This window comes from Eublepharis macularius, unplaced genomic scaffold (genome assembly GCF_028583425.1).
Source record: "Eublepharis macularius isolate TG4126 unplaced genomic scaffold, MPM_Emac_v1.0 Eublepharis_27, whole genome shotgun sequence".
Taxonomy (NCBI): domain Eukaryota; kingdom Metazoa; phylum Chordata; class Lepidosauria; order Squamata; family Eublepharidae; genus Eublepharis; species Eublepharis macularius.
In genome coordinates this window covers 96875-109756 of record NW_026559729.1, presented here as the reverse complement: position 1 = coordinate 109756, position 12882 = coordinate 96875, and the positions used below count along the sequence as shown (strand labels likewise).

Sequence of the window (12882 nt, the reverse complement as noted above, 5' to 3'; positions counted from 1 at the left end):
ACTGAGTCAGTGACAAGGATCAGTGGAGATGTTTTAAAGAGATGAGAGCAGATTCTCTTGAGGCTCCTGGGAATGAATGGAGGCGATTAGTCTTTGCACTGCTCCATTTGCTCTTTCATGCTTTCTCTAGCTTGCTACTTCCAGGTCCCCTTAACCACAAGGTCACACCAGTTTTTACTGCTGAAACTGCTGTCTGTTTATGAGCCTTTTTCATGATTATTAAACCTGACCCTAACAAGCTGCTGGGCACCAAGGATTGCTGCTCAAGCTTTCACTTGTATCAAGTTCCCTTCCAAATTCCTAAAGGGCCATCCGGTCAATGCTGGTTACTGCTCAGCACCCCTTGCTTGTGGGCAAAATTGTGTCCTCTCGTTGGCTTTCAGGGTTTTTCTGCCTTTTTCAGTGTTCTAATGAGGGAATGTGACATTTTTACTCAGATGTTTACTGGCCCACCCAGATGAACTTCAGTTCATCTACAAGCAGCACAGACAACTATTTCCCATGATAAGGAATGATTTTTTAAAAGAGAGAAGTCAAGGGGGACATGATGGAGGTTTTAAAAATTATGCACGAAGTAGAGGTAACTACAGCAACAACAGCAGTGTGCTCATGTAGTGTCCTTCTGGACAGATTGGTGCCTGCTTAGAGAGCAGTGAACAAAGTCGGTATATTATTGTCCCCACAATACAGCTGGGGAGGTGGGCCCCAGTGGAGCAGCTGACTCCAGGCCACCTGCTGAGTTCCTGTAAGAAAACAAAGCAATGTCATAGAATAGCGTAGCTGTGGCTTTATGGCAGTTGCTTTTGAACAGGTACTTGAAAGCCCCTGGCTATCCCACGTCCTCCCCAAGAAGCCTTTCACTTTCTCTTTGCAGAGGTGCACAGGATCACTTCATGAGCTTTCGGTTCTGTCTCCAAGTCACTGAGTGGGAAGTGCAGAGCTGACAGACAGCAAACCCTCATAGAGTTCTCAAGTCAAGAGGTGGACAGTGGTGGTTTGCCATTGCCTGTCTCTGTGTAGCGACCTAAGACTTCCTCGGTGGTCTCCCAGCCATGTAATAGACCAGGGCAGTGTTGCTCAGCTTCTGGGACTAGGCTAGCCTAGGCCATCCTGGTCAGGGCCCAAGGCATTTGCCTAAACATTTTATTCTCCCTGCTACCCTGCTCCATGAGTTTGTTTGTTTCATTTATATCTCACCATTCTCCCCATTGGAGGCCCAAAGCAGCATACGTTGTTCTCCTCTGTTTCTTCTGCACAACAGCTCTGTGAGATACACCATGGGCCCAGGGGCTCACTGGCTAGTTCTTTGTTGTCTGCTTAACCTGCCTATAAGGCAAAGAAGACGTTGCCCATACCAAATCTGGTTTAGCAAATTGTGTGTGCTGCCCTGGGCCCCTGGCAGGAAGGACAGAGTTTAAAATGTGAGAGGTTTTTTCTTCTAGACGGCCTTTGACATCCAGGCCGAACAGTTCAGCCCACGTTTGGGGTACTCTGACACTGTTGGTCTGAGGGGGTGTTGTGCTCTTGCCCTTGTGGCTGCAGTGTCTTGGAACCACAGTCTTTTTCCTTGTGTGTCGTTTTCAATGAGTGCCATATCTCCATTGACAGAATCAAAGTAAGAGCCTGGGATGAAGATCATGATCTAAAATTCCACATGAAGCTGCATTGCAAAATGGAATTGGATGACTTTGCAGGAGAGGCAAACCATTATTACAGCAAGAACCCTCACCGGTGAGATGAGCGTCTGGTACAACCTCGGTATGTAACTCACTCTTTCAATTTCACATCCTGAAGCATCTCCCTTGCTTGGGGTTCTGTCAGAGCCATGCATGCCTCTTGTGTGCTAGAAACCTCTTGGGGTTAACTCCACAGTTGAAAAATGATGAGTTTTTGCTTGCATCTCTTTGGAAGTGATGGGTGGAGAGTTGTTTGGTCAGACTAGAGATTCCCAACTCGTTGGGTGTTGTTGGCTCTTTGGGATTTGTGACATTCCCATCCTCCTAAATGGCATAAATGTTGCAATAGCATGTAGTGCTACTGTCAATGTAGTATTTTAAATGTATGCAGAATTTCATTTATTTACAAGGTTTCTGTGCCGCCTCTTCAGAGTCCTGCTCGAGGCAGCTCACCAGTAAAATCACCCTAATATTCCAACAAGCCATTAAAAGCCAGCCACTGGACATAAGCAGCATAAGACCTATCCATAAAGCAGAATCAGACCATTAAAAATCTGGCAAACCCACCCACCTACCCACCCCTTAAAAAGCATGGACAAACTTGTGTGTTTTAGCCTGACGCCTAAAAGAAAGTGAAGCAGGTGCCAGACAAGCCTCAAGGAGGAGGGCATTCAGAACATGCCCCAAACAGGTGTCGATTTACTAATACATTTTATCTTTGTGGTGGATTTTAATTATTGTAGATAGCTTTGGGAGCCAATATTGGCAGAAAATTGGATATTAAAGACTAAGTGGCCTTAAGCAAATCACTTCCAGCTTTTCTTAAAGAATATTTGCTTCAAAGTTTTCTCAAGGCTTGGGCATCTCATTGTAAAAGGAAAAAAAGGAAAAAAAATAATTGTTCAGAGCATCATGCTAAATCAGGATTTCTTTCTCAAGAATGAAGAGTGAAAAGTGGCTTGGAAGGCTTGATTTAAAGGAAAATCAAAAAGAGTCCAGTAGCACCTTTAAGAGTAACCAAGTTTATTGTAGCATAAGCTTTCGAGAATCAAGTTCTTTTCGTCAGATGCATGGTACAGAAACTGGTCAAATATAGAAGAGGAGGGGAGGAGAGAGAAGATGCAATTGGGGGGGGGAGAGAGGGAGGGTGCAACCAAAACATTCCTTTGCTAGTAAATGTACAGTGCAATCCTATGGAGAGTTACTCCAGTCTAAGGCCATTGACTTCAATGGGCTTAGACCGGTGTAACTCTGTGTAGGATTGCACTGGTAAACATCTCCTTTTGGTGTTGGGATCAGTTGGCTTGTGTGAGGCTTCAAAGGAGTTTGCCTTGTTAGTTTGTGGCAGCAAAACAGCTAGACCATCCAATTTCAATGCAGTATAATTGTTCAGAGCATCATGCTAAATCAGGATTTCTTTCTCAAGAATGAAGAGGCTATTTTGAGACAATTTTCTATTGATAAAAAAGTGGCTTGGAAGGCTTGATTTAGAGGGAGGAGCTTCATTTAGTCCAGACGTCAGTGCTTCATTTTGTGCAAACACTGAATTGTGGTCGAAGGCTTTCACGGCCGGAGAATGATGGTTGTTGTGGATTTTTCGGGCTGTATAGCTGTGGTCTTGGCATTGTAGTTCCTGACGTTTCGCCAGCAGCTGTGGCTGGCATCTTCAGAGTTGTAGCACCCAAAGACAGAGTTGTGGCTGTGAGCCACATGTGAGCATTTTTCCAGGTCATTGAACTGCAAATGCTTTGTCTACTCATGTACACAAGCAAGCTGTGTCTACCTCCTCTTTTTAATTCAAAGCAATACGAGTAATGGAAGAATTTTAGTTTTATATTTCCCTTGCCCTTTTAGGGATAAATCCTTCTAGAGAATTGGTTTTATGCAATATTTAAATGAATTTAACATTCAGGACCTGAGTGTGGTTTGCTCTTGTTGCCTTGTCAGGAATGTGAGAGTGTTCTCCTTTTTGTCTACTATCACCAAGGTGCTGCCACGTGTCTTGCTTAGGCAAGCCTTCTTTTTAGGGCTCCCCGTAGTGTTCAGGTTCATGGGTGTGTGCTGCTTTGAGGGTTCATTTAGAGTAATGGGAGTTAGCTTTGGAGGCAAAAGCTGACCAGGCCACTGCATGTTACTAAATTCTTTTTTGTGAAGCTTGCAAATATCCCTGATTGGTTTAAAGGCCATTATATTCTCTGGTGTTGAGTGGGGGGAGGGGAGAAGTGGAGCAAAGCACATGCGGTATGCTGGAAAGGCAGTGAACTTCAGCCTAAAAAGGCTTCCATGTGAGACTCTTCAGACTTGTCAGAGAAGCTTGACCAAAGGGTGGTTTGGTGTTATATGTTTTTAATTCTGCCTTGTGTTGTATAAATCCTAGGCTGCTTGTTAATGGGGGCGTTGTGTGTGCCTGTTTGACATCCATTGATTATTTTGGTCTCTGTGTTAGGGCAGTGGTGTTCAGTGTGGGACAGGTTGACACATGTGCCAGGCAGTGACTGTTCGTGGGACTCAGCAGCCCTAACCAAAGCATCTGAATGTGTTCCACGATGGGGAAATCAGGTGGCCAACACTGATCAGCTCGTGGCTGTCTTGATCTGCAGAGAGAGGCCAAGCTAAGGGGGAAGATTGGGTGCTCAGTGACCTTCTGGGGTGTGCCTTCTGAGTTCTTGGCTAAGGTGGACTGGTGTGAAGCTTTGAGCAATTAATTTGTTTTACTTGTTGATGTTTTCTTAAAACTGGACACCATTAAGTAAGACACACAAGGCGCATTTCTCTTTCCTCAAATATCCTCTGTTCTAGTTAATAACCTCACTGTTGGTGGTGCTGGTGAAGAAAGTGCCTCCTAGTTCTTTAATTTCAGAGTCCATATTAGAGCTGCTAAGCATTGGAGGCGGTCAGAAAATAAGACCCTTTGGAGGACGTAGTTTGTAAGTAAATTTTGAAAAGAGCTAATTTCTACTAAAAAATACCAAGCGGTGTCATATATGGCCTTGATTCAGGCTTGCAGATAAAATGTGAGCAAAAGCTCCCATTACAATGTGCTGTAGATCCAGGACATGTATAGATTTGTTCAGCAAACGTGGCTGTTCGGTAAAGACTGTCAACCATGTTTGAAACACTGTCCTGACCCACAATACTACAGAGAGTTACTGTTCCCCCCCCCCAATAAATGTGAGTAATATGTATGGTACCTTGACATGGATAGCGCAGGCAAGCCCCACCTCTTCAGATCTTGGACATTCAGCAGGGTTAGCCTCGGTTACTAATTGGGTGAGAGACTTCCAAAGAAGACCTAAATCACTATGCAGACTCCAGCACCATCAGTCAGCTACGAATTGCTAGCGCTGTCCACCACCACCAGTATGCACACCGTTCCAGGTGTCCCAGCAGCATTCGTTCTCAGACCTGGCAAGGAAGCATTGTAAAGTGTGAAAACATTGTCCTGAGTGAGAGGGGGGAAAAAGATGCGGGATTTCTGAAAATAAAACATTTCCAGAATTTCTCTGCAAAACATTTGGATGCTCTAAACAGAATGTGATCTGTTTTAGCACATTTGTTTTGACTTTCATTTAGTAAACCTTTAAATATACCCCATGTTCATTTTATGCCCCCTAGCAACAAATTCTTGAACTGAAATATTTGATTATGGAAAAAAACAGTGTGTTTTATTTTTTACATTTACATTCAAACTTTATCTGGAAATTATTGTTATTCGAGTAATACTTGTAAAGTTTAAGGCAATATTGCATGCACTTCTGTTACATTGTTTAAATCTTTGAAAAAAATTGATTGATTTGGGGCGTGCTAAAATTGATTAACACTAACTTTAGCACACCACAAAACGAGCATAAAAAGTTTCCTACTCATCTGTTTCAACAGAATGCAACCGTCTTGTAGGGAGGCCTCTGTTGGACTCTCACCCTCCTCAGCATCATTCGCATTGCTTGTTAGTTCCATATCAGGTCGGTGATCGAAGTATCCCATTTGCCATGTGAGATGAGACATAGATAAAAATCTGAATTTCAGTTTTGATTTGACTTGTGCAGCAGCCAGTTTAAAAACTTGATTTTTTAATTTGGATTATTGTATGCGTTTGTGCCACTGCGCCCCATTTTCAAGTCAATAAAACATACCTGTACACACTCATACATTCTTTCTAGGGATAGTCATGTAGAAACATTAATCTCAACTTGGACACTGCCGAACTTGCTTAATACTGTGTTGGCAGTGGCATTCGTTCACTGTTGTTAGTTTGATGAAACAATGAATCTTTAGTCATGGAAAATTTGCTGTAGAAAACTAAATACCACAAAATTTTCTGCCCTACATCTTTTGAAAATACATGCATAAATGGGATCTGGGACTGCAGAATAAAATATCAGTTCTTAATACTAGAATGGTGACTAACAGCCCAGCATTGATGTGCCAACCCAGTGACGTTAAACTTCTTGAGTTGTGAGCACCTCGTACTGTTCAGATGTCATAGACTGAAGTTTTGTGTAACTAAGAGCTTAACTCAAATCCTTTCAGAAGCTCATAGAAGAATTTAAAAATACAGGCATAGAATATTTGACTGTGAAGACCTGAATTCAAATTTATATTAAGGCACTATATTGGGCTCACTATAGACCTTGGGGAGAATCACTCCTTGTCTTTATTACCTCACAGCGTTGTTGTGAAGGTAAAGCAAGATAACCTCATGAGTTAGGGGAATATACAACACAACAATCAAAGAAGAGTGGCGGAGACTTAAAAATTGTGCCTTAAAAAGTGTAATTTTTGCAAGTTCTGTAATCTTTGTAAGCCTGTATAACAACAACAACAATAACAATAACATAGGATTTATATACCACCCCTCAGGACAACTTTACACCACTCAGAGCGGTGTACAAAGTATGTTGCTATTGTCCCCACAACAATCGCCCTGTGAGGTAGGTGGTGCTGAGAGAGCTCTGAAAGAGCTGTGACTGACCCAAGGTCACCCAGCTGGCTTCAAGTGGAACCAAATCCACACGCTTAACCAATACCACAAACTGGTTGTGCCTGGTTGGCATGATCAAATGTGTTGTTTTACCTGCTCTGTTTTCTTCTCAATATGGCACACAGCCTGCTTTCTCTTTAGAACCACAAAAGATCCCCCCGGCAGCTAACAGAAATAGAAGTGCAACATTAAAAATGCATGTTGCTTTGTTTTTTGTAAAATGTACTGTTCTGTACTTGGCTTGGCATAGTTTTTATCCTTCTGCTGTCGAGATCAGCTTGTATGCATTGCAGCACGTGAGTTCAATTTCATATTTTATCAATGCTCTTGACTCTGTTGTACTGGCATATATGACGTGGTTGGAATTAGGCAAATACACAGACATTGCCATGCAGTGGTTTCCACCCATAGTTACAAGAAAACTAGTTATTTTTCAAACCCGAGAGAATTCTTCCTTGGCTAAATGGCATAGCTGGTTTGGGGAAGGATATGTTGTTCATTGTCTCTCTGAAAGCATCAAACCTCTTTATTGTTTAAATGTCTAGCTGTACAAAGTACTTTACAATTCTTGCTCTACAGCATTGATGGTGGTTTCACTATCAAGATGCACAATTGAAGCTAATTTCTCAGAGCTTTGTAGCTTAGTGAGCATATGAATGCTTGCCTCTGAAGATGGGGACTCTCACTTGTATTGTTTTTGTCAAATTTAATGCTTTCCTTGGAGGATTACGTAGGGGTCACACGTGTTCTCCCTTCCAAGGGTTCTTGCCAAACTAAACCTGCAACAGAACTGCATCAGGTACCTTCAGACCATTCCGTAGCCCTAATTATTGCATTGCTCAAATGTAATTTTTCCTGCATTCTTTCTCTAGTAAAGATTGTACATGTAGCTTTCAAATGCACAAATCTTTTCCTTTTATAAGTTAGTGTTGGCTTTTTTTACTTAACAGCTGGCTTCTCTGCTTCTTCTAGAATAGTAAAAGCAGACAGCAGATATTCTTTTTGGTAGTGGTTAGGTTTTTTTTAAATCTATAAGGGTAATATTTTAAAAGGAGGGGGTATTTTATTTCTCCTCTTACTGTTTGTAGTGAATGGCTAGTATGGGATAGTTGTAAAGTAGGTACAATTAAGAAGAAAGACTCACTGGAAAATGCAGTAATGCTAGGGAATGTGCAAGACAGTGGGAGAAGAGGAAGAACTAAAAGGAAATGGCTTGGCTCAATAAAGGAAGCCTCTTCCACTAGTTTGCAAGATCTGACCAACTCAATTAACAATAGTACGTTTTGGAGGTCCTTCCTTCATAGGGTTGCCATCGGTCGGAAGTGACTTGATGGCACATAACGCACATTTGTAAGCACCAACTTGGGTTGATAGCATCGGTTACTGCTTGTGTTTTTAAACTTGGACAGTAAATAAATTCAAAGTTTATTTGCAGTGGTAATTTTTTTTCTTTGTAGGAGAAATTGTATCCCTTTCTCTTGATTCTTGTGAGCATTGTGTCCAATTTTCTGGTCTTGTAAAACTTATTGCAGCCTACTGTGTTATTGCAATCAGCATCATTGCAAGGGTTTGTGCAAATTAAATGGCAATGTTTTTTGTTTTTAAATGCTCTCTGCCCCAAACAAGGAAGGCAAATGTCTTCATTTTAGCCTGGATTTTTGACAGGATTTTGTCAACTATTATTTGCACTCTTCTCTGTTTTTGAATCTGAACCCTTTTCTGAGAAGAAATTGCATCTTGGAGGTAGGAGCACAACCGTGACAGTGAGATTGCGGTCATTTGTGAAGGGACCTGTGGTCAGGCCTCGAGCCAGGAAACCCTTTTCTATCACTAATATATATTTATGACACTTTAATTACACTCCCTCTTGGCAGTGTTTTTCTACCCGTCCTAATAATGGGCTGTCGAAATAGCAAAGCACCGCAAGAATAGAATTCAGAAGAGATTTTTATGGATTTATCAGGCAGAGTAATTTTAACATGCTCCCCCCCCCACCCCGAGGGTCGGCCTACAAGTCTTAATATTTATACCAGCTAACTTTTGCCTTTCAGGATACAGAACTTGGTTGGAGGAGGGGACGTCCTTTTGGATTTTATCCACGGCCTGCTAACTGCTACTTTCAGCCATGGAGTCGGTAAATACTTTGCTGTCTTTTTACTTAAGCACTTTCTCCTTGATCAGTGTAATAATTTATATAAAAGTGTATATGAAATGAAGATACAGATATGATAGTGATGCGCTCTCCATTCTTCAATACAAATATTTGAATAGAACTTGAGAGAATGGCTGAGTTGGAATTGAGAAAAAAGTAAAATATTTGGGTATTGTTTTGAAAATATGAATTGTATGTTGTATCAAAATAATTATATTAAGAACTGGAATGAAATTATAAGCGATCTAGTGAGATGGGAGAAAATCAACTTGTCAATTTTGGGGGAAAAGGAGCCATGATTAAATTGAAAGTTTTACCCACAATGTTATTTTTATTCTAGACAATTCTGGTTTTGACAATGAAAGCACCCTACCACATACGAATACAAATATTTCTTGCTGCTTGGAGGAAGTTGGAAGGGATCTCCAGGGTCATCTAGTCCAACCCCTTGCGTAATGCAGGAAGTTCACAACTAACCCTCCTACACCCCGAGTGAACCCTGCTCCATGCCCAGAAGACGGCAAAAAACATCCTGGATTCCTGGCCAAACTGGCTTGGAGAAAATTGCTTCTTGACTCCCAAATGGTGATTGACATCTCCCTGGGCATGTAAGAAAGGGCCACGAGAACTATGCACTGATGCAACCCTTCCTGCCCTCCCCCTCATGCTCTGCTTTGGTTCATAGAATCAGCATTGCTGTCAGAGGGCCATTTAGCCTCTGCTTAGATGATTTGAACCTGATTTCATGTAGATATTGTGGAGGAAGGCATTTTTGCTAATTTGCATTTTAATGGATTTTGTAGTCTGCTTTAAGAGTTATATGAAAACGCTATAAAAATCTTCCCAGTAACGATTTTGATCAAGAAGCTCAAGTGCAATGATTCCACTTCAGTAAGTGCCACTTTTTAGAGCACCCTGTTTCACTTCTGTTCTTTGAAATAAGGTTCAAAGCAAGGTGTGCTGAGCGAGGTGTGTCTGCTGCTCAGACTGTCCAAAAGACCCTCTGCTTGGACAACAGTCTTAAGCAGAGACATTGTGATTTCATCTGATGGTTGTGAGGCTGTCCAAAGAAAAAATAGAGGGGGAAGATGGTCCAAACAACATTCCCAGTGGTATTAGGCCGTGTCCTGTATAGTGATTTTTTTGAGTCTCCAGCTTTTGATTGATTGCCTGCAGCTGTTTATTTTTAATGAGTTTATTGCTATGTTTCAGTTTGGATTTTATCTAAGCTTTACAGTTTGCTTCTTTTTCATGCTGAATGCGAGTAGAGCAGTGAGAGGCAGTTTTAGTGTGCAGGGACACCCTGAAACTTATCTCACTGCTGCTATAGCAATCTGTAAGAGAGGCAGCATTAATCAGTGCTCCCTCCACTCATGAATATGCCTTTTTACACACTGAGAACATATTGCAGGCAAAACTTTGTGAAGAGGCAGGTTAGTGTCCAGGGAGACACTGAACACTCTCTCACTGCTCTATTAGCATTCTGCGCGAAAAAGAGCATTGCAAAAAGACTCATGGCATAACAGAGAGGCAGTGTAGTACAGTGGTTAGTGTCCTTCCCTCAGTTCTGCCACGGTGCAATTCTCTCCCCTCCCATAGTGGGTTTGGACATACTGAAAACTTACTGCAGGCAGGATTGCGGGAGGGACAGTGAGGGAAGGGCACTAACCACTGTACCACACTGCCTCTCTCCTATGCCATGAGCGGGAGAAGCCTTTTTGCAATGCTTCTTTTTCATGCTGAATGCTAGTAGAGCAGTGAGAGACAGTTTTAGTGTGCAGGGACACCCTGAAACTTATCTCACTGCTGCTCTAGCAATCTGTAAGAGAGGCAGCATTAATCAGTGCTCCCTCCACTCATGAGTATGCCTTTGGACGCACTCAGAACATATTGCAGGCAAAACTTTGTGAAGAGGCAGGTTAGTGTCCAGGGAGACACTGAACACTCTCTCACTGCTCTATTAGCATTCTGCGCGAAAAAGAGCATTGCAAAAAGACCCATGGCATAACAGAGAGGCAGTGTAGTACAGTGGTTAGTGTCCTTCCCTCAGTTCTGCCACGGTGCAATTCTCTCCCCTCCCATAGTGGGTTTGGACATACTGAAAACTTACTGCAGGCAGGATTGTGGGAGGGACAGTGAGGGAAGGGCACTAACCACTGTACCACACTGCCTCTCTCTTATGCCATGAGCGGGAGAAGCCTTTTTGCAATGCTTCTTTTTCATGCTGAATGCTAGTAGAGCAGTGAGAGACATTTTTAGTGTGCAGGGGCACACTGAAACTTATCTCACTGCTGCTCTAGCAATCTGTAAGAGAGGCAGCATTAATCAGTGCTCCCTTCACTCATGAATATGCCTTTTTACACACTGAGAACATATTGCAGGCAAAACTTTGTGAAGAGGCAGGTTAGTGTCCAGGGAGACACTGAACACTCTCTCACTGCTCTATTAGCATTCTGCGCGAAAAAGAGCATTGCAAAAAGACTCATGGCATAACAGAGAGGCAGTGTAGTACAGTGGTTAGTGTCCTTCCCACAGTTCTGCCACGGTGCAATTCTCTCCCCTCCCATAGTGGGTTTGGACATACTGAAAACTTACTGCAGGCAGGATTGTGGGAGGGACAGTGAGGGAAGGACACTAACCACTGTACCACACTGCCTGTCTCTTATGCCTTGAGCCGGAGAAGCCTTTTTGCAATGCTCCTTTTTCATGCTGAATGCTAGTAGAGCAGTGGGAGACAGTTTTAGTGTGCAGGGGCACACTGAAACTTATCTCACTGCTGCTCTAGCTATCTGTAAGAGAGGCAGCATTAATCAGTGCTCCCTCCACTCATGAGTATGCCTTTGGACGCACTCAGAACATATTGCAGGCAAAACTTTGTGAAGAGGCAGGTTAGTGTCGAGGGAGACACTGAACACTCTCTCACTGCTCTATTAGCATTCTGCGCGAAAAAGAGCATTGCAAAAAGACTCATGGCATAACAGAGAGGCAGTGTAGTACAGTGGTTAGTGTCCTTCCCACAGTTCTGCCACGGTGCAATTCTCTCCCCTCCCATAGTGGGTTTGGACATACTGAAAACTTACTGCAGGCAGGATTGTGGGAGGGACAGTGAGGGAAGGACACTAACCACTGTACCACACTGCCTGTCTCTTATGCCTTGAGCCGGAGAAGCCTTTTTGCAATGCTCCTTTTTCATGCTGAATGCTAGTAGAGCAGTGGGAGACAGTTTTAGTGTGCAGGGGCACACTGAAACTTATCTCACTGCTGCTCTAGCTATCTGTAAGAGAGGCAGCATTAATCAGTGCTCCCTCCACTCATGAGTATGCCTTTGGACGCACTCAGAACATATTGCAGGCAAAACTTTGTGAAGAGGCAGGTTAGTGTCGAGGGAGACACTGAACACTCTCTCACTGCTCTATTTGCATTCTGCGCAAAAAAGAGAATTGCAAAAAGACTCATGGCATAACAGAGAGGCAGTGTAGTACAGTTGTTAGTGTACTTCCCTCAGTTCTGCCACGGTGCAATTCTCTCCCCTCCCATAGTGGGTTTGGACATACTGAAAACTTACTGCAGGCAGGATTGTGGGAGGGACAGTGAAGGAAGGGCACTAACCACTGTACCACACTGCCTGTCTCTTATGCCACGAGCGGGAGAAGCCTTTTTGCAATGCTTCTTTTTCATGCTGAATGCTAGTAGAGCAGTGAGAGACAGTTTTAGTGTGCAGGGGCACACTGAAACATATCTCACTGCTGCTCTAGCAATCTGTAAGAGAGGCAGCATTAATCGGTGCTCCCTCCACTCATGAGTATGCCTTTGGACGCACTCAGAACATATTGCAGGCAAAACTTTGTGAAAAGGCAGGTTAGTGTCCAGGGAGACACTGAACACTCTCTCACTGCTCTATTAGCATTCTGCGCGAAAAAGAGCATTGCAAAAAGACTCATGGCATAACAGAGAGGCAGTGTAGTACAGTGGTTAGTGTCCTTCCCTCAGTTCTGCCACGGTGCAATTCTCTCCCCTCCCATAATGGGTTTGGACATACTGAAAACTTACTGCAGGCAGGATTGTGGGAGGGA

General features: G+C 43.0%; 1 long non-coding RNA gene across 1 annotated transcript in view; it reads left to right on the top strand.

Moving 5' to 3' along the window:
- Window positions 1-1651: 1651 nt before the first annotated feature.
- Window positions 1652-12882, top strand: part of LOC129346868 (uncharacterized) — a 32544-nt gene continuing 21313 nt past the window's right edge. The window contains exons 1-2 of the long non-coding RNA XR_008599014.1: window positions 1652-1758; window positions 8709-8791. This is a non-coding gene — a long non-coding RNA (uncharacterized LOC129346868). The remainder of the gene's footprint in view (window positions 1759-8708; window positions 8792-12882) is intronic.